The sequence below is a fragment of the Struthio camelus genome, chromosome 7 (assembly GCF_040807025.1).
Source record: "Struthio camelus isolate bStrCam1 chromosome 7, bStrCam1.hap1, whole genome shotgun sequence".
Lineage (NCBI taxonomy): Eukaryota > Metazoa > Chordata > Aves > Struthioniformes > Struthionidae > Struthio > Struthio camelus.
In genome coordinates this window covers 34842440-34867925 of record NC_090948.1, presented here as the reverse complement: position 1 = coordinate 34867925, position 25486 = coordinate 34842440, and positions in this window count along the sequence as shown.

Below are 25486 nucleotides of genomic sequence, written 5' to 3'. Positions count from 1 at the left end.
TATTTAATGAGTTATAGTGGGGCTTTCTTAATATGTTTGTACTACAACCAATTTCCAGCTTCAGCTCCTGGATTTGTGGCTACATGGTGATGCACAAATGGTTACGACACAGCAGTCACTCCTGAACTCTCCCTTGGAGTGACACCATGATGGTGTAGAACTCTGTCAGCTGTAGTTCCAAAGAGTGGTCATAATGGTATTGCAGACAATATTACCAGTGAATAGCAGTTTTGAAGGCAGAGCAAAATAAAACTTTGGTTTCATTTAATTAGGAAATCTGTATAGAGTCAAATAGTTATGTTATAAACCCTGTGTTGTGTTTTCTGTAATAATATCACTACATAAAAGAAATCCTAAATCTTTTGCCAGTCTCTGACGTTTTAGATGTATTGTAGTATACCCAGTATTTGAATTTTAAACCAACATACAAAATCACACAATTACTTAATAGATATCTGAGGGGCAACTCTTTAGCTTGTGTGAGATGTCGGAGTATAATGATAGCTTATCTCGGCTGCAAGTCTGCTCTAGACTCTCTTCGTGCTCCGGCAATGAAAAACAAAACAAAAAAAAAAAAGCTGTGGGGAAGAAAGGGCTGGCTTCTATTGCTTTTCACCTTTAAGGGTGACTTATAGCTACTGCTAGTGACATGAGGTGCTGCCAGTGCATTTAGATTTGGCTGTGTGTTATACTCCCTTTGCACTAGAGTGAACAGCTGCACAGGGATGGTAGCCAAGGGACCTGTATGTTGAGCTGTGTCACTAGTCACATGAGACTTTTCAGCTCTGCTCTTTCTTCACCCTACTCAGCTACAGGGCTTTTCTACTTGCCACAAGGAGAGCTTAGCCAGTGAGATGATACTGAGGTTCCTAGGCCTGCCTCTGGAAATGCTGGGGAGAGGCTTTCAGGAACAGAGAAGGGTGCAGGGCTGTGGTAATGTGCTGTGAGACCTTTTCAGAGGAGGCAGAGTTTAGCCAGCAGATGTGTTGATTCAGAGGAAAGCTACCAGCATGGGGATGTTGATCTGTTTTATCACTGGAGAAAGAGGAAGGAATGGAGACAATGCTGCTTTGCAATTGGCCTTTTCAACCAGATTTCTCATTTGCCCTTGTGAGAATGGGGTTATACATAAGGGGAGTGGAAAAGGAGGAGGGAAGAATACTGAGTAGATCTTAACCAGGGAGAATTTGTGTGGTTTGAGCTCTAGTACAGCTACAAAGTTTGGAACAGCAAGCAGCTATAAATATACGTATGCATGCGTTGAACATTTAAGTTATGATATTGATATATTGTAGTTCTTTCTGCTGAGTTTAGCTGCAGAAGTAAGAAATGACATGGAAGTCATGTAATGGCATGTTGGTGAGCGTGCACCTCTTAAAATGAGCCTTGATGTCATGTGCACCTGAAGCACCCTGAGAAGTGGTGGTTATATAACCATGCTTCCACCTTGGGTTACTACTGTTATTACCTGTTTGTAATAATGGACTAATGGTTTCTTAATGTTTTGGATTATAAAGATATAGAACACGTTCTCTGGTACACTCCCTTTGTAGTAAAAGCGATACTTGAGAACAATAATGAAATATTAAAGGTAAAAGCACATCCAGAGTCCAGTTATGTTTGCTCAGTCAGGTACACCAAAGCTGCTCCAGAGCAAGATGATTGTATAGCAAGTGAACAGGCTCTGTAAGGCTGCAGGATGCACCAGTTTCTACCTTTCTGTAAACATGGGGGTAGTGCAGGATAAGCTGGAATGTGTTGTGAACCTTGATTCAGTGGCAGCTGCCAAGAATACTGGAGAGAAATAGAACAGTGGTAATTCATTTTGGGTAGAAGCTGAGGAATTAGGGCTATAGTCAGTTCTCAGCTGGCAGTGGCTGGCTGTGATGGGGAAGCATTTTACAAGGTGATACATGGAGGTTTTCGTAGTGATGTTGGCATGGCTCTGAACCTAGTGGGTGCTGAGATTAGTAGCATACGCTTTAGCCCCTAGAAATATGTTATCCATCAAAGAGGAGCTGCAGTCAGAAGTTATGCGCTCCTGGAAAAAACGCGGGACTCTACTCAGCCAGCTGAAGTAAAACGGAGTTCATGGGAGCTCAACACCACTCACTGGGATGCCAAATTTGACAGAAAACTGTCTAAACTGTAAGGTTAGATCGTTAGGTTAAGAGAGTGGTTTACGAAGTAATGAAAACACTGATGTCCTTTTAGTATGGCAGAAGTAAGAGCTGTGGAAGAGAGTGTCTTTCACAATGCAGTGCGTAAAAGACGTGGAGAGTTAGGCAGTTTAGCAGATGAGAAGTTCACAGGTACAGTCAAGGTCCATAGAATTTCACAGTGTATTACTGGAAGGGTCAAGTGGATATCCCTGCATGGGAGAGAGGAGATAGAGTGGTTTTAATTAGTTTAGTGACTGAATGTTCAGTGTTTTTCTCCTTTAATTTGTTTCATGTCACTGTCAACTTCAGCTCCTGTAAAAAAAAAAAAAATATATATATATATATTTTTTTTTTTAAATGGGGAGCTGTGCACCCCTGAAATCATATCCCTTTCAGATGTTATAAGCTGTTAGTATGTATAATCTCTTGTGGTTTAAACATACTTCATAATAAAACTGGCAGAAATGGTGGGGGGTGTCATTCTGTTTTGGAATGGTTCTAGTAAAATATTTTAAGTACTTTACAAGTATTTTAATTATTTTGCTCAGTAGAGACAGGGATCTTATCAGGTCAAGAGAATCAAACAGTTGTTTCCAAAGCCTGAGTTTCAGTCTGTTTTGTTTGAATAAAAACATGATTGTCTTGATCTGTTTCTCCTTTGTAGACGTTAAAGGACCATTTTTGTTAGCTGTAAACTAAAAAGGAAATACAAAAATTATATTCAGAGTAGAAAGGTGTGTTGGGAGGATACTTGAGTGATATTTTCTCGTCTCTGGTTTATACTGTGGAGTGCTGAGTGACCATAAGGGTTCAGTTGCAGTGAAAGGGGAAGTAAGCGTGCTCTGAAAGTTAACATACTTATTGTGATCTTTAAGACACTGAAGAATGAAAAATCCCCCTCTCTGTTCTTTCCCTCTAGGAAAGAGAAATGAAATGAAGTGCTAACTTTATATGGGGAAGTTATAAGTAGAAAGGGAGAAAAATGAATTACAAAAGAATGCTGTTCCCTCTAAGTTTGTTTAGTCTGTGAATACAAACTTGCATTTAAAGGCACTTCAGAATGTTTTGACAACATTTCTAATTGCCTCCTAGTTTACAAACACTTTAAAGCTACCTTGATTTCCCCCCCTGCCCCCAAAGGCGAGGAGGAGGAGAATTTCCTTCAAAGGCATAACATTTGTTCTAAGGCAGAGGGAAAATATCTGTAAGCTCCCTCACTTCTTAGTAATCATTCTGAAAAGCAGCGCTGTGAGACGCGAAGGCTGAGGATAAATATTTTGAGAAGTTTCAACAGAACAAAACTAGAAAGACTTGATGGGGGTTAATATATGAACAATTCAGTGGCAGAATTTTCAATCATATCCTCTGGGGAAAGGTGTGGGGGTTTTGGGGGTGTTTTTGGGGGTGTGTGTGTGGTTTTGGGGTGTGTGTATGTGGTTTTGGTGTGTTTTGTTTTTTTTAAGATTGCTATAACATTTTTCTTCTACATTTGCCAGCAGTCTGAAGATCTTTAGTCTCCATATGGGAGAAAGGGAAGCTGTTTACTTGGCAAAGGAGAGATTCGTAAACCCAGTACTAACTAAACTAGATAAACTATCTCTTCCAATGTGGATTATTCCCATGCAAAGGAGGATGAAGTTCTAAATCTTCTCTTCAATGTACGATGTGACTGTGTAGATCAGATGTGGTTTAGGGAATCATGAGCTTAAACTTGATTTTGCCTCTGAGATAGGACAAGCAACTTGGCCTGTCTGTTTTGGCCTTGGTTTTTCCTCACCTGAAGATAGTACTAGTGCTTCTGCTGATAGGGAAATGTCATGAGTCATATTCAGTTCAGTTTGTAGAATGGTATCTCTGACTGTTTTGGATTATGTGATCAGCCTATAGGTCCATATTTTGTGTGGCCCACTCTTGGGACCTCCTTGACATATTTAGACTAGTTAGACTGGCTGTAAACAGGCTTTCCTTTGGTTATTTCCTTTCACAGTACTAGTATAAGTAATGGTAATTACCTTTATCCTTGCTAACGAAGACCGTTCTTTATCAGTTGTTTTTCTTGCAGACAAGTACTACAAAAGCACTCTAAAGCAATGCCCCAGCTTTGCTGTATGAGTTTGGTTGAATCTACTAGCTGTTCAAAAAAGCATGCGAGGCCAAAGCCAAAGGGAGAGCTTTCTGGATAAAATCATGGATGAACTCTACAGTCTGTCAGGAAGACTATGTTACAAACACACAAACACAGTGTGATTTCAATGTCTTTCAGATGGCATAACATTATCCTGCATGGAGTTATGCTATTAGGTACTGATGTGAAATGGCATAATGTTACGTGTAATAAAAACGTGTTGAATTAAAAGCTTTAACAGGAATGACAAAGCCAAATAGGTTAGCAGTAGCTTTCTTGTAAACTAACAGAACAGCAAATTTTCTGAGCTCATGATGGATTTTTCCATTCAGCTAATGTTTACATCATTTCATCCAGGAAAAGAATGATTTTCAAAATGTAAATCCTTTTAGTTTCTTTAAAAAAAAAAAAAAAAAAAAAACAACCACCTTTTTCAATAAGGCTTAGCTCTTTACCGTGTACACATACCTTCATGCCCCACAGTATATTCATCCTACATGAATTCTTAATGGTTAAATTTTAGTAGGAAATGCATTGGCTGAGTCTATTAGTGTTACAGCTACTGATTGTTTTAACCTCAATGTAACTATTAAAAAGGAGAGGGGGGAGGAAAAAAAGCTGTCATAAGCTTCACTGGTGTTTCCTATATCGCTCCCCTTTATCTGATGTAAAAGCATGAATAAAACAGAAGTGTAGGTTCAGCTGCTGTTCCAGTCCTCCAATGCGTTAGCGAAACATACTTTGAGGTTGGTATTACCTCTTTAAAAAAGTGGAATTGGAATTCTTTTTCTACCTGGTCCTTTTCCAGGCCGTTGTAGAAATTATTTCCAGACTGTGCCAGTCAATCCCTGTTAACAGGGAGCAGTTCTGTGAGTTGATATTCTATGAAATTTATCACTAAATGAAAGCAATAGGGGAAGGAGAAGCTGGCCTGGGGTTTTGGAGTGCAGGTGCATGTCCCAGAGATTTTTCCTTATGTAAGGTGACAAGTTACAGCTATTCAGTTTTCAGGATGAACCTCTTAAAAAATTGATCTTTCATACATTAATAGCAATAGGCAGGGCAGGTTTTTTTACAGTGTGTGTATTTTACTGAGCTGTTTCTCAAAGTATCATTTGCAGGTGTTGTAATTAAGGTTTAGGACTTTTTTTCATTCAAACTATCTCAGTTTTTATAAGTTGATAGTAGAGCGATTATATAGGCAGTTAAGTTGGTCATTATGCACTCAGTCAGTGGAATTAACATGATGCTCTAAGAAAGACGATGGAGCACTGGAAGAAGGACAAAATAAGTCCTTTCTTTAGAGGAAGACAAACCCAGGAGGTATGCTGGGTTCTGCTAATTGGTGATGAGGTGGTAAGGAAATTTGTTAAAGATACTTTAGGATGAAACATCTCCAGATCAGGAAAAAGAAAAAAAATCAAAACACCTTGCCAAAAAGAAGGGAACATTTGTCAATGAGTAAATCACATTTTCTACTTACTTTTCTAATCCCCTGTTTTAAGTTACACGGACAGAAGGGAAGCTAATGAGATATGGACACAAACTTGGATTTTATAAACAGAACACTTGAAAGCAAGATTAATAACAGAGTAAACACTGATCAAAAAAGATTTGAGAATGCTGAGAAGCAATATAATTAATAGTAGCAAATGCACTGGATTAAACATTCTTCAAAGGAAGATCATATCCAGATATCTAATAGAGTTTTCTAAGGAAATAAGACAAAACGTAACAGGGGTTGAGAAGTGTGAATAGGAATTTATCTGGAGCTCTAGAAAGCTTCTGTTATAGGAACAAGCATAATTTCACAGTAACCAAGCATCTGGCCTAGAAACTGGAATGCCTTAATAGACAAAATGCCTGCAGTAGGAAGAGTGGGGACTGGAAGCAACTCCAGTTGAAGTTGAAGAGAAAGGGCAAACTGAGCAGCTCCTCAGCAGAGGATTAATTTCCTTCCTTTTTTAGGGAAAGGATATAAAAATCACTGTAGCTGTGTATGTTAAAGGGGAATTTGCAGCTGGTGTAAACTACACCATTGGGCCCAGCTAAGAGGATTTCCTAGTGCATGTTTCTAAGCAGTTTGAAGACTTAGTAATATTTGTAGCTGCGGCAAGCCAGAGGCAGACTGCTTAGAAGCAGCAGGAACCACAGGGCAAAATATACCTGCTGTTGTTTGTATCTTGTCAAAAAAAGTTATGATTTCCCTACAGTTCATTCACCATTTTTGTAGCATTTGTTCATGCTCATCTGCTTTGTGACTCCTCTTAGATGTAGCCAGAGCTCTTGGAATTTGTTGCGTAAATGTGTAAATGCTGAAAGACCAGCTTTTCAAAACATGGAGCTCATTGGTGGTCTTGGCTAAGGGCAGTCAAAGCTGATTATAAGTTGGGCTAGTCAGTTGGAAGATTGTTGCTGTTACAAGTCTCTGTCATCTCTCTGTAAATTTTAAACCCACTGAAAGCACCTGATGAAAGTGCATCTGAGAACTGCTTTTAGAGCACAGGCTTTTTGATAGCAGCAGTGTTAAGCAGTGAGATTCTTTTAAACGCGTGGATCTGGAACTTGTCAGAAATTGGTTTTGAAAAAATACTAGTGTGACAGCACTCTGCAAACTCAGTTTTGTCACACCAGGTGCACAAAGTACACATGCACTGCATGGAACATTATTAAATATCAATCTTCCTCAAAAGGAGGAAGACTTGACCTGCATTTCGTCTTCTCACACGTGAAAATGGATTTGGTTTAAAATACTGTCTGAAGTCAGGTTACAACTGTCAATGACCAGCTAACATCAGACTTCCTGACCTTCTGAAACTTTTTTATTTCAGTAATTTTCTTTTAAGTTAAAATATTCTGTCAGGGATTTCTCTTTTGTCCTGGTTTTTAAAGTAATGTTATCGCCATGCTTATCTTCAGTAATCATTTGGCAGCTGACAGGACATGCCTGTTTTCTTATATACCATCTTCTATTCTGTATGCATTATGATTTTTTTTTGTTGCTATATATAGTAGGGTCTCCCACAAGGCTGTGGACCTGGTAATGCTTTTTTAAGAGCAGAAGTACCCTTGCAGCAATTTAACAAAATAAATGGAAAGAAACACAGAATAACCAAATGCAAGGAGAGAACTAATACGTATTTATAAACTGGCTGTTCATACCCTCATCACTCAGATGAATCTGTCAGTGTATGAGGCTCAGCTGAACTAATATGGATCTGTCTAAAGGAACACATGCTCATACCTTCCAAATATGACTTCTCCTGTCAAAATAAAGTGGCACCAGTTCTACATTTCATAGCGAATCTAGGGAGTTTTACTATGGAAAACATGGAAATCGCTGTAGCTTACATGCGATCGCCATTGTTTTGAGTACTTTCTATAAAGGGCAGTGTAATTTATAGTGCTTTAAGGAAGGTAAAGGAAAAATTTAGATGTTTGCTCTGATAGGCTGAAGCCAGAGCCATAGTCAGTATATTTTTTTTAATATTGTAGATATATATGAAATCCAGTTGTAATCTGCTCCAGAGGTAATTACATAGAGATGTTGCTGTGATTCTGGGATAGTAATGGTCTAGTGTGTAGGTTGTCCTAAAATACTGATAATATTTAAATTCAGGGCCAAATGCTCTGCTGACCCCAATTGGCAGAAGTCTACTGCCTTCAGTTGTGCTGACAGTATGCTGAAAGGTTTAAGAATTGTTTCTTCATTTAATGTCAACTTGTAAAACTTTAGTCATGTAGCTCTCCCTAAAGGCTGTAGATCTATAAGCATCTTTAGGATGTATCTGCTGGACTCTAGTAGGCAAAGACCTTTGAGGAACTTTCAAAATTTCCTGGCATTCTCCAGGAGCTGGGAGTACTGAGATCTTCTTTTATACACAGAGCTTGTTTTTTTGGTTCTGTCTTTTCAGAACACAGCCATCTGCCATGTAGCTCTTAAATTCTTAATCTGTGGGGCCTGTAACTTTGTAAGAGTAGGCAGTGCATTTGCAATGCAAATGAAGAGATGGACTGAGCAGACATCTGTTTTAATATTTAGTGGTAGCTTGAATTTCCAAAAACATTGGGTTATAGGTACAGACTGAATAGTTTAAACAAGATATTCACAAACCTAATTTTAGTGTAAAGCAAAACATTTGGATCAGGAACAGATGCCTTGTATTGGTCACATAATTTTGAACATGGTTCTCTTCTTACACTAAAGCAGACCACGGAGTTGAGTTACTGCACTTTTCAGGCTTCAAAATATTATCTCTGGACAGAGCTTTTTTTCTTTCTGAGCCATATGAATTTGTATGGCAAGAAATGCAGGATCACAGCAGACTTCACCTTTCATTTGTACAGTGAGAATACCTACAAGCAATGACTAGGAGTGGCAAGTGCTTGAGAATCTGCAGTTTAGTGTTTGATTTGGCGTTCTGATACTTGATGTAAAAATGAAGCTTTTTGCCATTCTTTCACTTTTGTATCATATTTTTGTTACTCAATTTTCTCATTTTATGTGTAGATTAGTGTCATTTCAGCATCTACATTAAGTTTACTGGTGAAACCGGGGGGGGGGAGGAAACGCATCAAAGAAATGTCAGCTATACCCTGTCGTACTGACACTCAAGGGTTTTTCGTGTCTCAATCATCGGTTAGTTTGACCTACAGGAAAACTGCAGTTGGATCTAAAACAACTCTGGAATGTTGGGACTGAAGGGCTTCAAATGATTTTGTTCTTGTGCTTAGCTGTGTGAGCCTAACTACTGTCTCATATTAAAATCAGATGCTAATAGCAACTGACTGGTAAAAATGGACCAATCTGGGTCTTAGGTTAGGTCTTTGCCATCATAAAGCTTTAGGCCTACAACTAAATTAAAGATAGCTCAAGGGCACAACATGGACTCTTTCATCTGGAATAAACAGAAGCTTGTCCAAATGAATTCACAAGTGTGATATTTAACAGCTTCCTGAATTCTTTAGCCCTTTTCTTTTCTTCCTGTCACTATTCAAAGAAAGAGGTGAAATTATTTTAGCTGCAGGTTGCATCTCCGTTTAACTGTATGCATTAGAAAGCTGTTCTTTTTTTCCATTAGTTATCACTGTCTAATAGTTAGTTTGCCCAAGCTATTAGAGAAGCATGGAAACTTGAAATGATGTTTCCCTCTCTCCCTCCCTTCTTTCCTCTTTCTCCTTTTTTCTTGAATATTGAGGAAGTCCAGATGATTTGTACAGCCTAAAAGCCCCTCAATTTTTAGATGATCGAAGTTGGATGAGATGAATTTCTCTCCCCACTGCATTCACTAACCCTTAAGCACGTCCTTAACTTTGGTTTATGGGGATGGAACTGATGTTTTCTCAGATACGAAGCTATTGATAATGGAGCCCACGAATGGCTAGAAACAGCGTTTTGCTTGATAACTGAATCAAGACCTAAGAGCTTGTCTACTTTTCTGTTTCCATTTTTCAGTTTAGCTGTTCGGGGTCAAAATACAAGTCCCATTGGGGTTTCACTGCTTTTCAAAAGCTTCCTCAGTGCCTGTCTACCTAAATATGGAAATATTTTTTTTAGAAGTGTTTATTCCTGTTCTGCTGTGCTAGCACTGTAGATGTAGAGGAGAAACTGCAGCTCATCTTCCAGTGGTAGGACTAACGAACCATTAATCTTGTCTAGAAGACTGCTAATATGAAACATCAGCTATAATAAAACCATGGAAGAAGAAGAACAAAGACAAAAAATTTAAATGTCATACCTTATCTCTGCAAGCATAGTATGTTGCTTTTGTTCCTGTGATTAGCAGTGAGATAGAATGTGAATAACTACATGTTCCCTAGCAAATTGCAAAAGCCTATACAGCTGGTAGCTTGGGCATTTTCTACATCTGTACTTACTACCCTGCAGATCATTTCAAGGAAGGTCAAAATATACCTCTGAAAGTTTCCTAAGCAGTAAAATTCTACATAATCCGTACCTCTCAGAGTAAAGCTATGAAACCATTTTCCTTTAAAATCCTTCAAGGAGTATTTCCGATGCTTTAGAAATGGAGGTTTTAGAATATTTGCAGACTGCTGTATTTCCTTATTTATTATCTTTTCTTTGTTCTATGTTATTACCTCCTCTTTGTTCTCTGCTCTAATTTGGGGTAAGTCAACTTAGTTAATTTTTTCTGCACTTATGTTCCAGTAGTACATAAGTCCCGTGTTCTTGAGACTGGATTTTATTAAAGTTTTTCTTACTGTATTTTGTAAATCCTGAAGGGCGATAACCTGCATTCTGTCCCTTATGAATAGGAACAACTTGTGATTGATTGAATTTTGAATAGACAGATGTAAAAGGGAAGACAGAAGACGAATTCTACCTTCAAGAAATTTTTCTGCTGTTTTCTAGGAGTTTTCCCTTTGCTTTCTAGGGGTTTTCCCACTGCTTTCTAAGAATTTCACAGCTTGTTTGCAAGGAATATTCCTACTGCTTTGTAGGAATTTTCCTACTTGTGAAGCATTTAGGGTTTGATTTCCAGGAATTTCTTTGCTTTCTAGGCGTTTCCCTTTGTCCTCCAGGAATTCTGCTATGGCTTTGTTCGAATTCAACCTTTGCTTTCTAAAAAATTTTACTGCTGCTTTGCTGGGAGTTCAGGTGTTGTTTTCTGCTCACCCCTACTTTTTTTTTTTCACCCCTACCTTTCAACTGCTTTCCAGAAATTTGTTTTTTAGAAATTCAACTTTTGCTTCCTGAGAGCTTTCTACTTACTTTCTACACATTTACTATGCTTTCTTAGGAGTTACTCTTTGCTTTCTATGATTTGATCTTTTGTTTACTAGGAATTTTCCCTATTACTTTCTGGGAAATTTTACTTTATCAAGAATTTCTATACTGCTTTCTAGAAACTTTCCCATTTGTTTCTAGGATTTCTGTTTTCCTTTATGGGAATCCTCCCTTAGTTGCCTAGGTAATTTCTAAGACTCACTCTCCTGCTTTCTAGGACAAACCCCACCCCAAATTCACTCCCTGCTGTCTAGGAATTTTTCCCTTTGCTTTTTTAGAGTCCCCCCGGCACTCTCTAGGAATCCCGCTGCTTTTTATGAAGTTTCCCCTTTGCTTTCTGGGTATTTTCCCTTCCCCCCCCTTGCTTTCTGGGACTTTTCTGCTATTTCCGAGCATTTGTCAGTCTGGAACCTTCCTATGAATTTTCTAATGCTTTCTAGGAAATTTCTAGTGCCTTTTAAAGTGTTTTCCAGCACTTCTTTTGGAATTCCTCAACATTGAGTGAAAATGTGATATCCTAGAGAAATGCATGTATTCCTTTACGCTGTTTTTATTTGGAAAGTAATGCATTGTTCTACTGCTAATGATGGCCCTAAATATTAGCTCTGCTTCTTGTGGAAACTTTAAAGCCCTTCCACAGTACTTGTTACAGTCTGAGTGAATGATAGTCACAAAGTGATTAGTTCTTAAGAAACACTTGTTTACATTGAAGATTCCTTCGTAAATTTTTTATGAAGGACTTAAAGAGCTTTTTAATCATTTATTAAGTGATTAGTCAGCTGTTACAGGTTTTCCTTTGCATGGATACTGTGATTCGGAGCAGGAGTCCCATTAAGTGTTCTGAATTGCTCTTGGAGGAATCAGTCCCTCTCAGTTTCCAGCTGACTGTAGCACATATTTAAGAAAAGTCTTCTAACCCATAAGCTAGGTAGATGCTGAAGGTTTTGTGGCTGAGTCAGAACTCAGCTAGGGCTTCTCTTCCCTCTGCCCCATCACGGCACTTTTGGAATGAAATATTTTGAAACGGAGCATTTCTATGATCCTAATTGAAATGTTGCTTATTTTAAGGTGACTGTTCTAGCAGTTTATCAGTTTAACTTACCGGCACCTTCAACATCTGGGCTTAGACATACTGGTAAATATAGCAGTCTATATCAATATATAAGCTATGTGTAATGTTGAGCAAGAGTGTATTCACCCACAGAGGTAACTTATGAATGGAACTTTCATATGACCTGTGCGGATCTTAATATCTGGTAGGGGGAAAAAAAGTAGATTTCAAGTTAAAGCTGCCTTTTAAAGAGTGTGCGGTGTCCCACACAGAAGAATAAATACTTCTGTAGCACAAGAATTTTTTTTTTTTATGGGGAGCAAGGAAAGGGGAGTGAGGAGGTAGCCTTAAACTGCATGAGAGCTCGTTTTGAAGTGGTGATTTAAAGCAGAGCAGATAGGACATGTTTTGTAGTTCTTGTTGATTTAGTAACTTCTTTTGAAACAAGTGAAATGCAATGTTTCAGTATTTTATTTTGAGGGAGGATTTTTTTGTAGTATAATATAGCATAAAAGCTGAATTCCTGGCACAGTATTATTATATTATTGAAGCTGGACAGCTTAATAGATGCAAACAAAATAATTTGGAAAGTATATTTAACAGTTTGTATTTCATTCCAGTTTGAAACTCGGGCACATTTTGAAATGTCAGAATTTCCTGGAGAATTTGAAGTCTGCATTTTGACAAGCTCTGATGGTGGAGATCAGAGAGCATTTGTGGCTTGATGTATTCTGTGGATGTTGCATGACTTTTCTTAGAGACAGCTCTGTACAACAGTTGTAGCGTTCACTACTCTGGTCAGTGCTCAGATAGCTTCTGTCTTGGGTTCATAGGCAAATGCAGCCAATCTGTTTTTAGCTGAAGTAACCACATGCAGCAGTTCATCATTTTAGTACAGGGAGTGGAAGTTTGGCAAGCTAAAAAATGATTTGTTTATGGTCTCCTTCAGGAGGCTTCCCAGTATCATTAGCAAAGGAGAAAGACAGGAAAAGATTCACTTATTTTTGATAGTGGATTGCAGCTGCTTCCAAGCACCTGGGATTCAGTTCACAAAAGGAAACACCATAGGGGTTTTGGATCATGGATGCTCCTTATTATTTCCAGTGAAAAATGCTCTTGCAACATTCCATGCTCTGTACTTACTCTGGGTGTGAAAAACCAGCAAGATGACAGTAAGCAATCCAAAAAATGCAGTATTTTCTGGCTGATCTCTTGGACCTCATGCTGTAGTGTGCCTTTAGCTCCCAGAGGTAGGCAGCCTGTTTGATGTGAGCTAGTCTCTGACACAGGTAGTGCATGGAGATGGAGAGGTCTAGCAGTGTGATGGTAATCTGTCCAAATGGAAAACATGTTTTGGAACAGCTACAGTTCAGTCTTTCTTCATTGGTGTGTTGACAGGCATTTGATACAGAATTAATCACTTAGTGCAAAAGGTAGGCTTCCCCATTGCGGCCTGTTGAGGGCCCACCTTGTGTTTACAGGGCGAAGTGTTCACTGATCCAAAGGCATTGGGCATTCACATTGCTTCTTGTTTCGTTGTAGCGAGAAAAGAAAAGGCCAGTTGAATCATACTTGTCCACTGTATGAAAGGCCTGTGATGGAAGGATCATGAGCAGGAAAGCAAACCTGCTGGATTTTAAATTGTAATAACAAGGTTGTTGCATCTGCAACCCACATGTGTGCAAGTGCTCTCTGCAAAGAGAGTCTCTTTCTGTCATTTTGCCCAGGGTTTTGATGTTTGATACTGAAGAGTTAATGGGCATCAGAAAGCAACTCAGAACTAAGTCCACGCTGAAGAAATGAAAAGAAATTTCAGTAGAATTTAGTTCTTGTCTAAATAAATCAAACCCAGAGTGCGAACAACCTAAGAATTTGAGAAAGGTAGGGAGCTGAAGAGTAACTACTGTCAGAGGCTAGAAGTCATAAGGAGACCAGTCTTCAGTCTTTACATCAGCCTGGCCATGTTTGTGGAGGTTTTGAAACATAGCCAGATTCTCATACTCATGCTGTTATATTTTATGTGTATTTCTATATATAAAACTATGATTTCATATTGACATTACAAAGTTTCAAAAGCTCATCTTAATAACACAGCTAAGCTCAAAAAGGAGCAAAGCTGTTGTGCTGAGTCAAAAAGCTGGCCTTCGAGCAAAAACCATAGCTGTTTTTCTTGGGCATGCATCGAGAAAAAGGAGGTTCAGTTTTGTTGTTTGTGGTTTTTGGGGTGGGGGTTGTATTTTGGTTTGGATGTATGTGTGTGATTTTTTTTCTGTGGGACTTTTGGGTATCTTTTGTGGGAGTTTTAGGGAGTTGTTTTGGGATTTTGGATTTTTTTGTGGGGGTTTTTCATGATATTTTGTTTTTGCGGGGGGGTGGATATTTTTGGTTTTCATTTTTTTTATGTCAGGCCTCTGGCAACCTTATACCCTTGAGAACTGGGGGTAAATCCTCAAATGATTCTAGATGTGGCTTCCTTGAGGAGATTTTGCTTCACCCTGAAGCAATTGTCCCTGTTGGCCAGCTGCTAGTGGCCTCTAATTTTACCCTCTTTCTGCCCCTTGCTTTCTGATGTTATGGGCACTGAAATTTGTTTACTGCTTTGCTACCCTCCACAGTGAAGGAAAAAAATAGGAAATGGGCCATGATTTTTCCTGCTGTTCAGCTGCAACATGGCAGAAAAATAAACTAATTGGTGTAGAGGCCACTGCTGCAGAGCAGTTGCAGTCAGTCCTAATGTTGTTATTCCTAAGCATCCCAGAAGTAAGCGACACACTCCTGGGAGGAGAGGAGGTCCAGAATATTATAATGATTAAAGAAAAGTTTGGAAAAAGTAGTAACGTGCTGCTATTTTGTGCCTGAAAACAGTTAACAGTCCCTGGTAGCAGTGACCCTCAAGGCTGAACAGGCCAGCCTATGATAAAGCTATGTGCAATGTTGTCAATTTAAAGCACACACAGCTGCCTGTTCTCTCTGGATCCTGACTGGCTTGCTTATAACACCCCAGAATCATAACCCTGTTTTGTTTGATCCCGCAGAGAGCGGGAAAGGAAAGAGAATGGGAGGAAGCAGAGCTGTTTGTTGTTTATGACCACATGCCATTGTACTAGCTATGCAGGAACTAAAACTGTGACTTTAGAAGGAAACTCACTGAAAAGATTTTAAATGGTTTTAATTAATTCCTCCCTCTATCTCTTTTATCTCTGTATAGAAAGCACTGACCTGTGTGGCTTTTGCATGGTTCTCTGCAGGGTCAGCTGCCAAACTGTAGTAATTAAAATGGGGAGGGAGGAGGGGGAGGCAAGACAAAAAGCCATTTTTCTTGGCATGCACCTCTGGTACAGTATTACGAAAATAATTTGTTCACAGTTTTTCCAATTATTCAGAGTTTCAAAATCAATTTAAAACCAGTTTCTCAAAAAAAGATGAAATTTCACACATTCATTACCGTCTTTACGCTCTCACATCACTTCAGAGTCCGTTCTCATTATAGGCAGTTACAAGATGACCTGACTTTCATAAATTCTAAACGTGTGCATCCTTAAAGGGGATTGTTGTAACTAAGAAATGTTCACACCTTTAATTGGCTTGATGTGTTGGGGTGCTCTAGAAATACAGAGGAGACTATTCTGCAAAAGCAGTCTCAAGAAGTATTTCAGGCAAATACTAATAAATATGAAATAAGGGAGGAGAATTTTCACCACTATGTTAAGTAATTTGAACACCACCAGGATTTGCTTCTGGAGGAAAAATGCAGGCTGAATTGATATTAGATAAATAAGGACAGGAAGTTTCAGTGAGTTCTGTCCTCCACAGTTTATTTTTAAAATGTCTGCAACGTGTTATATTGTTGATAGGTTATATGGAGGGTCTGAACAGCGGTCACCACCATTGATCTTGAAGGGAGAAGGAAGAAAAGCCTGGAAGTAGAAGATACCAATGGTGTGCAAACATACCCTTTTCCATTCAGTACCAGCATAGCCAGACATAGTTTTATCTGTGGCAACCGTTCTAAGCTGTTAGTGTCAGTGTGACTTAAATCCCTGTGCTACCTGATACGGCTAAGGAAAGCGAGCTCAAGCAGTTCTATTAAGAATTTCTTATCCTACTGAGTAATAGTCAGCTTAGTACGTGAAAGGATAGGAACAGCAGATCAGTCCACCAGCGTATTCTTTTTACAGTCTGGCAAGCAGGAATTGTAGTGTAATAACATTGTATGTAGTCAGGGTGTTGGTCTCCCACATATGGTGTGTGCGTGTGCTTTTTGTATGGTCTATGCAAAAACCCAAATTTATTTTAGGGAGGAGTGATAGAGGGTGAGGGTAAGATACAAACTCACAGAATGAGAGTAAGACTAGCCATAGCATCTTAGGGGTGAAAAGCATCATCACAAGTAACTTAATCATTCCCCCCCCCCCCCCCCCCAAATTTTTTTGACAGATTGCCCTTTCTTAGAAGATGGGGTTTATAAAGAGAATTCTTCAGATGCCAAATGGATTGTACTACTTAAATTCACGTTCATGTGAAATTGAAATTGTTATAGCTAAGATACCAGAATGAGCTGTATAGAAAGCACAATCAAGTCATATTTACAGTTGTTTTGTTAGCACTCTGCTGTGAGTTGCAAGATGCTTGCAGACAGCATTTCTTCCCTTCAAGTTGTTTCTTTTTTCCCGTTTAATAAACACCAATTTGTATCTCTAGCAAGCTGAGCTCAGTGTACTGTTGCAGCTTCTGTGACAGCATCATTTTGCTTTATCTTGATGAGAAGGCCTCCTTTGCAAGCAATACCAGCAGTGCTCATAATGACAGATGTGATGCAAAGCGAGCAAAAGAGGTGCAGGGCAGAACTCATAAACTCTGAATCCATTGCTGATGCTGACTCATGCTAGGACTATGGGCCTATGTCATTGCTTGCGAAAGGCAAGCACTGTTACTCATTGAACTATATATAAATGGCTGTGCAAGTTTGAAGAAGGTGTTCAGGCATGTGCCAGGAGAGCCAGAATGTTCCTGTGCCTACCACTAGGAGTTGAAGGTCTATCTGTGCAAGCTGTGGTGGGAAGGATGTTTAAGTCTTCCCTGAAATGGTATGGGTGAAGTTCATTCTAGGTAGCAAACTCCACAAAAACAGCAGCTCTGTCTGGAGGCTACTGAAAATGACCCTTCTTGACATCTGAAAAGAAATCAGGATGGTGAAACTCCAAGGAGATTTGGATGGGAAGAACATGGTGACAGAGGTGTGAATATGTCCTTAGAGAAAAAATGTATATATTTCATAGTTTCTGTCAGCTGAACTCGCTGCATATGCCAGCAGGGATCTCCTAGGATTTTGACACCTTGTGGTCAGGAGCGTAAAGACGTGGGAAAAGCAACAAAAGGGATCTCGGAGTGTATTTACAGAAGAAAAAGTTTCCAGTGAAGTTATGCCCATTTTTTTATTCTAGAAATTGCTATTTAAAAAAACACAGCTAGCAGTTGTATCAAAATTTGAGCCCTACCTAGCAGATGTTGCCTGAATGCTGAGCTCAAGAGCGCTAAAATCTTAACGAAAGACTTGGGAAGGAGATTGAGAGCTCCTTTCTTCCTTGTTTTTGCTTTTGCTGAGTTATATACAAAACCTCAAAACCCTTTTTTTTTTTGAGTTTTTCTCCCTTACCACTTTCCACCACCTTTACGTCTTTGCCTCCAGATTATTTCTCTGTGCGAAGAACTGCCTTAATTGTCCTAGAGCTAAAATGTGGATAACTTTGGGGGGAGGGGGGAGTATTGAGTTGTTAATTTTTTTAAATTTAAGAGTATAGTACAGTCTTTATAAGTGTGATCTGTATTTCATCGTGATTAGGATCTTTTTCCAAGTTTCCACTGAATTTTGTTTGGAAAACAAGCTAATGAGCCAGCTTGTTTTCTCATTGACATTTGGAGGCCTTGGCTGTTTGTCTTGATTTCTGGACATGGCAGGTATTCTGTCTGATGTAGCCACATGCATAAGCACGGATGAGCATTACATGAATAAAATTAAAATGCAAATGTTGCTAAGTTGAGGTTTTCCAAACATATTCCTGAAACCCTTGCAAATTCAGGCCCATGTGATATGCCTAAATAGAACCTGGTTTAATCCCCTGAAGGAGGAGTTTCCTGTTTTCTCCTTCTGCTCTTTACCAAAATGTTGAGAGTTTGCCTACATACAGTACAGTAGTCATGGCTGATTCTCTCCTTATCAGCTGTTCTGGCAACCACCTATTGCGACATGATTAATCAGGGGCTTCTCACAGTCAAACAAGGTGTAAACAATGTTCTTCATGCATATATAAATACAATGATGCTCACCGGTGTTACATTTAAACTCTGGTTGGAACAAGAAAATCTTCCATACTGTCTGCATGTGCCAGGGAAAAAGGGCACCTATCTGAAAACCATTTTCTTCCAGTTGTAAAAAAGGAATGTGCTCTGAGATCTTCATAAAGATTGCAAAACTAACAATCAGCACAAGAGCTTTGCTAGAATTCATTCTTAAATTCAAAGAGTTCTACGAATAGCACTCCTTGATTTTTTTCAGTGAGGGTTTCGTTGTGCAACCACAGATCTTTTGATCTGTTGTCTCACTACATCAAACTATATTAAAGATTTAGACTTGGACTGCTGCCTAAAGTGAATCACATCTAACGTAACAAAGTCATTGGAACTGCGTTTAGTATGTTGGTAACCTGCAGGTATGAATGTCCTGGAAAGATGGATATGCTTTTGATCATGTAGGTTACCAGACAGGCAGGCCTAAAGCTACTACCAGTGTTTGTCCGCTTTTCACTGCCAAAGCAGACAGTAACTGCTGGAGTTTTCAAAGAACTGATGAATCAAACAGCCTAGATACGCAGGTATGTACTTGAGTTCCTCAAGTCAAAATATTAAAATAATAATAATGTTCAAAAACGTGCAGGCCTTTAAGCATAGTCGGAGAGCAGTTCATTATGGAATAGTTAATCCAGCAAACACATGCACTGGTACATTTGGCAGTAAATGAGAGAGAAATGTCATCCCCTCATCCTACCTTCCTTCATCTTGTTTTCTAAGACCAATACTTCCTACGAAGGAAGCTAATGTAGGCTAACAACTCATCAGTAGTGTCCAGGCAGTCCAGACACAAGCATTGAAGCAGACTAACTGCTGAAAGGAACACTTCAGCATGAAATAATTTTTATCCACAGTAAATAAATAACTTGGTAGATTCCCCAACATGCGTGGTAGAGATGACTGGAAGACCATGGATGATACACTCTTGCTTTCTATCTCTCCTAAACCTATTGAGCTGAGCAAACTGCTTCATTTTGTGAAAAGCCAGTGGTTGGTACAGAAACTTAAACAAATTGGAATGTGGTGTCCTGCCAAGGGACTAGCAGTCAATGAAATCCGAAAAAAAAAAGCCTTTCCAGAAAGCAGTTACTTGGTGCAATCTGGAAACTCATCAAGTAACAATTTGAATTATCACTAAATGAGATGTCCTTTGCCTCCTCTCTACAATGGCAAAAAATGCTTTCCTTTCTATGGACTGCTGCCTTGCTTGTTGTAAAAGGGAAATTTCCAATGTCTGTATTTCACTTTATTTTAAAAGCACTCTCTCTGTTTTGTCTTGTTGACTCCTATCTAGAGAGGTGTGACGTGTTAGAAACAGCTGACCATTGAAGGATGTTGGTTAAAAGACTCATGCCTGTGAAATAGCTTAAAAGTGACTCAGATCAGGCTAGCGGTGTTTGGTTTCAGTCTTATGTTAAGTCGTTAGTTCATCCACCTTACAAAACTATTGTGTCCTTTACCTGCACTTACAAAATCAATAAATTTAAAAGTTAACATAAAGGGCTTTGTTTTTTCTATGCATTGAGAAAACTTTTTCATGTATGCTTCTGAATCTTCAGTATTGGGATGTGTGTGGTTTTTTGTTTGTTTGTCTTTTTAAACCTTCTGCTACCCAGGCTTTTCTGGATTTTCTCCTAAGCTTAGCTGTGTTAAAGACAGTTCTGTGAAGACTACAGAGGCCAACATGTGTTTGGCAGTGGATTTATGTGAGGCAGGTGAAAAAGTTTCTGCTCTCTGTGGTCTGCTCTGTTGGATGTTACTGTCACTGCGGAAAGCACAGCTGAATGGGATGGTGTATCTGCTCTTGACTCTCCCTGCTTTACAGTCCAACCTATGAATGAAAATGGCTGTAAATTTGAGGTTGTATTAATACACCAGGACCTAATGTGCAGTGGCCCCTATCCCATTCAGCCTGGGAAACTGCGAGGAGAACAAATTGTTTCTGTTACCTAGTTAAATGTGCTGCCAAGCATTAAATGACAAGGTTTGCATCTTGGCCAGCCACTCAGTTCCTTGCTGTCCAGCTAGTGGACAATGGAATATGTTGCAAGTCTTTCCATAGTGCCACATCCTCTAGTGTAGTGATCAGCACACAAAGACTGTTATTTGTATCTACAGCTCACAGTCAAGGGCCTTCGTACTAGGCTTTCTGCAAACCAGTTTTAAGGAGATAAGACACATCCTAATTGCAGATTCACAAACCAATGAGTTTCATGGGTCAAAAGATCTTTGGCCTCTTTGGGATTGCGCAGTATTAATAACCCACTTTGTTGTTCCAGTCCAGTGAAGCCCTGACCTTGTGAAGGAAAGAAATATTTCCCCAAAAAATTAGCCTCTTTAGTGCTTTTGAGATTTTTTTAAGCATTTAAATACATTAACAGTACAGTTCAAGAGCACAAACGAGCATAGTGAGATGTAGTGCTTAATGGTGAAATCCCTGGCTTTTGATCTTTAAAATTCTTAAACGTAAGAATAGAGATAGATTTTTTTTTTTTTTTTTTAAACAGTATCTGTGTTTAAAGGAACTTGTGAAGATACTTCCCTATCATCTGTAAAGTATCTTCCCTCAGGCTGCTTTTGATGTAACCCTAAGACCCTAAGCAGTTTGAAATTAAAATAGTATGGTTTTGCTTGCTCTTCCACCAACCCCCTTTAAAAAAAAAAAAAAAAAATTAGTTATGCACGTTGTTTATTGTGGGGTAACACAGTAATGTCACAGAAAACACCAATTTTTTTTTCCAGAGTGAGGTGTGATGAGTGAGATCTGAAGGATATATTTGAAAGAAGAGAGAGGAGTGAATAAAGAGATGTGAAATCACCTTTAAGAATGTTTGCTGGGAGATATAAAAAAAAGACACTTTATACCTGATATAAATTCTGAAGTATTTGAATATGCAAACGTGTCAGTGAACTCATAAAAAAAAAAAAAAAAAATTTTCTTTATTGATAATGCTGGCTGACTTGTGCATACATGGTTGGTATGCACTGTGTGTGCCTGCACAGTATGTGCTTGTCTTTGCATGCAATATAGCCTGAGTAATAGTACCTGAGAAAGCTAGAACAAAACGTCCTCTTCAGTTTGTCCGATTGTTTTGAAATTTCTGTTGGCTTCACTAAAATTGGCAGGCACCCTCTCAAACCCCTTCATTGCGGTCAAACCACATTATCTGATGGAAAAAAATAACTGGCTGACTAATTTTGAATGTAGTTTTAAGAATGCTATAAAAAAAAGCTTATTTAACTTAAACATCAGCAAGATTGCTTAGAGAAGGGAGGGATGTTACTTTCAGAATAACTTTATGGCTGTGTGTGTATACTTAGTTATCATAACTTCAGAAAAAGTGTTCATTTAAAATCTTACTCAGTGCATAGGGTCATAGATTAAATGCTGAAAGAGCTTTATTTAAGGCAATGGCAGAGGAGAAAGCAAGTTCAGGTTTGTTTGCGGCAAGCTTAAATAACTGTCAGGCATAGTACTGGTGCCCTAAGGAGCGCTGTATTGACTTTGGGATTCAAGTGTTCAAGCAAAAGAAACTTTCATTAGCAGAATTAGACGTCCCTTCACAATGGGAATTGTCTGAGGACAAGAAGGAACTGATTCCTTCCTTGCACGCACGGATGTGATATGCAAGGGGAAAGGAGGGTCCTGGTGTTTAGGCTTGAGCCAACGCTTACCACAACTACAGTGTTGTGGCTGGCAGTCAGCTCCTACTGATATGGCTACAAATCCAAATATATAGCTCTCACCCACATGTACACCCTATGGGTGGCAAGCTGGGGAAAGTATCATGCCCTCCTGAGGCTCATACTTTTACTTGCTTTTTGTCTTGATGTGGGACAGCCAAGACTTCCTGTAAAACATAGCTGCTTGCGGTACCCCCAGAGCCTGAAGAGGAGGAGAATCCTGTTGTGTTGTACTGACACCATGACCCAAAACACAGTGGGCAAGTATGTTCAGTTTGTGGGCCGTTCTAGAGGCATTCCTAGGCTGTGGAAACAGGTACAACTGAAATGACTTGACTTCAGTTTAGTCCTTTTTTTGATAGAAAATCAAAGGAGTATTAGCTTTAAAATAGTTTGTTAGGAGTATTAGCGAGCATTGCAAGGCAGCATTTGCATCTTGCAATGGCTTCTGAAATGAATAGTGACAACTGGATTTCAGTACATAGGCTACAGCAACTACCTTTCATGTATGCGGTGATTTATTCAGTTTCTAAGATCAGTTTATCACTCAATTATTTAAAATATTGAATGTGTGGTGGACTCTTCCCAGCCAGCATCGATATGTAGACATCAGCAACAAAGCTTGCCACTGATTCATGCCAGACTTTACAGTTTTGGTCTTCAGAGAACAGAAGTAGCGAGAACCATCTCATGCATGAATAGCAAGGAGTGTGGTAGGTGTTCTGGTCTGCCTGACTTTGTCAAAGGGGAGCCGCAGACAGGAATTTGTTCTTGTTACTTGCACAAACCTCATCAGGTTGTTGCACAGCATCACTCTCAAATGCTGCCTTAATTTTACTTATTCTCCTCCAAAGTCCATTGAATGTGAAATCTCCTGCCAGCTTTTACAGTCTTTGGTTTTGCATTTTTTGTGTGGAAATGGAAGTGGGAATTATGGTAACCACGTTTTCTCAGCATTGATAAAAAGAAGCCAGGTCCTTCATTACTTTACATTAAAAGTATCTTGCCGGCTCAAAAAACTTTTTTTCAGCCTCGAGGTGGGGGTTTGAGCTATTTTTTGCATTTTTATTAGTGTCTATAATTATTTTTGCCTTTTTGCCGATTTCTTTCACCAGTGGCCACAGTGTGTTCATTGTTGCCTGCAGGTCAGGTTCCAAACGAGACATCTGTTCTGATTTGGACACACAGAGTGGAAGGCATCTCCCTGGCAACTGGAGTTGCACAGAAGCTGCCTGCCTGGCTCTGATACTTTTGTTTCTTCTGTCATTTTAGTAGCCATCACTCATGGGGGAATGGACACTGCAGGAGTAGGTAGGGTAATAATGCACAGACACATGACTGATGGGACCTCAGCAATGGCATTTGTTTTCATTTGCTGCACAGTAGGATCCTGATGTCCTTTCAACACTTGGTTTATATTTGAAATACATTCTTGTATGCCCAAACACATAGACTTGGGGCTCGGTTGTTTTAGTTTACTGTATGTGTGAAAATATTCTCCAGGCACATGCCTCAGTGTAAGATTTGCTTTAGTTAACTACAGTTTTGAAGCCAGCATAGAGAGCAAAAAAACGTAAGCCTCGTTACTGAACAAGAGATTTTTGCACGCATTGACCATCCCTTTGGTTTTATATTTCTCTGCTAGAGAAGGTTAGCAGATGTTTTGATACCAGCTCCTTTGCCAACTGGTAACAGAAAACTTAGATGGGTTTGACAAGTCCTTGCTCAGGAGACAACAAGATCAAGACTGTTGAATCAGTGGTAGCTTAATACTTTAAACATTCTTAATGTGTGGACAATCTTCACATTGTGTAAAACAAGAAAGTTTGAAATCAAGTTTGAGCTTCATGTATAACTTAAGAGGTAGCCCACAAGCCTTTGTATTTATGAACATGCTGTCCTGGAGGGCAGAGTCTGCCTGCTGCCAGTGACTAACAATCATGGATTGTAACAGTCCGTGCCACTTCCATCACCTCTGCCTTATCTGGGAGCTTCTCATGTCAGCAGCACTAAGGAGCACATACCTTAGTTGAAGAGGGAACTGTAGTTCTCCTTCTTGCTTTTGACCCAAACCAAAGCTTCCAGAAGGGAATGACAGGAGCTCCATCAATGCAGTAACCTGTGCAGTGACTGTTTCCCAGAAATATGCTGTAATCACTGAAAGATGGCACCTGACTCATCATCTCTAGGTCAGTAATGCGTAAGGAGAATAAGCATAAACAGAAACAAAAGACCACTGAGGTTATTGTAATCATGTATTTGTCGAAACTGCAAAATTACCTTGAATGGCGTTACCAGTATAGTCGTGGAAAAGACATATAAGTGTAATGAGAAGCAGAATAATAGAGGGTTCTGTTTAAAAAAAAAAAAAAAAAAAAAAGTTATAGAGAATGCCCTTTCTATTTCTTTTTGAACCATCCTCTAGTGCTATTTAAGAGAAACACAAGCTTTCATAAAAGTAATGATTCTCCATTGAATTTTGCAAGATCTTTTTCCCTGTAAAACTAGGGGAAAACAAATCTGTCCTGCAGTGCCTGTTTGTGAGGACAAGAAATGCACTCAACTCCAAAGTTGCTTATGTTGTTACTCTGACGTAATGGTAGATACGTATGGAACTTCTATAGTATGTGACCTTATGCAGTGTACTTTCTGAATATTTAATTCTGTGAAGACTTTAACGTCTTAGAAGACGCTTGCTAGACTTCAGGTCAGTCATTTTTCCCTTCCTTTGTCTGTTTCAGTACCATTTCACTTTGTATTTCTCAGCTGTAAAATGCAGCACAAAAAGCTCCTCCTGCCCCTGTTGCAGAGGAGCCTCATTCAGCCTATGGCCTCTTCTGTTGAGCTGATGAAATGGTTTGTCATACCCTGCTGCAAGCTAGCTCAGCGAACTGATACAGGCTGATTGCTTTCCACAAAGATTTCGGTTAGAGCGTGATCCTGTAAACCCACCGACGCAGCTGCTGAGGTGTTTGGACTGTAGCAGAGTCTGGGACTGACCAGGGAAGGGTGGAGAACATCAGACTACCTTTGCTGTGGGAAAAGCTCTTACTTGAACCACCTTGGTACCTGACACATTGCTAACTCTTGTTTTCCTCCTCTTTTCTATCAGAATTGTTTTGCATGTGTCATGTTGTTATCTTCAAGCAAAGGATGAGCTTGCCAAGATTTAGCTTTGAGAGAGCCATTAATGGCACCTTCTCTCATTGCATTGACTTTAAAGGCATCATTCTGTTTTAAAAAATGTAGCAGGAGGCTATCTTTAAGGAGGTGTAAACTGCACCTCAAATTTTGTGGAGATGTTTTGACCCAATGAGCAAACGTGTTTTCCCCTCAGTTGACTCAGTAATGAAAGGATGGAATCCTGG